The sequence below is a fragment of the Etheostoma spectabile genome, chromosome 18, assembly GCF_008692095.1.
Source record: "Etheostoma spectabile isolate EspeVRDwgs_2016 chromosome 18, UIUC_Espe_1.0, whole genome shotgun sequence".
Lineage (NCBI taxonomy): Eukaryota > Metazoa > Chordata > Actinopteri > Perciformes > Percidae > Etheostoma > Etheostoma spectabile.
The window spans coordinates 1,698,797-1,699,025 of NC_045750.1; positions in this window are offsets into that span (position 1 = coordinate 1,698,797).

A 229-nucleotide genomic window follows, 5' to 3' on the forward strand; every position below is an offset into this window, starting at 1 on the left:
AAGTCTATTAGAAGCATAGACAGTTAAAGACATGGACCAACAGGTCTTGTTGCTCTGGACGGAGACCAGTGAAGTCTATTAGAAGACAGATTAATAGACAGTTAAAGACATGGACCAACATGTCCCGTTGCTGTGGACGGAGACCAGTGAAGTCTCTTTCCCGGTGATGCTGAGCGTTACTGCGCGGCCTCCAACTGAGCTTGAAGACGTAGATGTGACGTGAGCAACC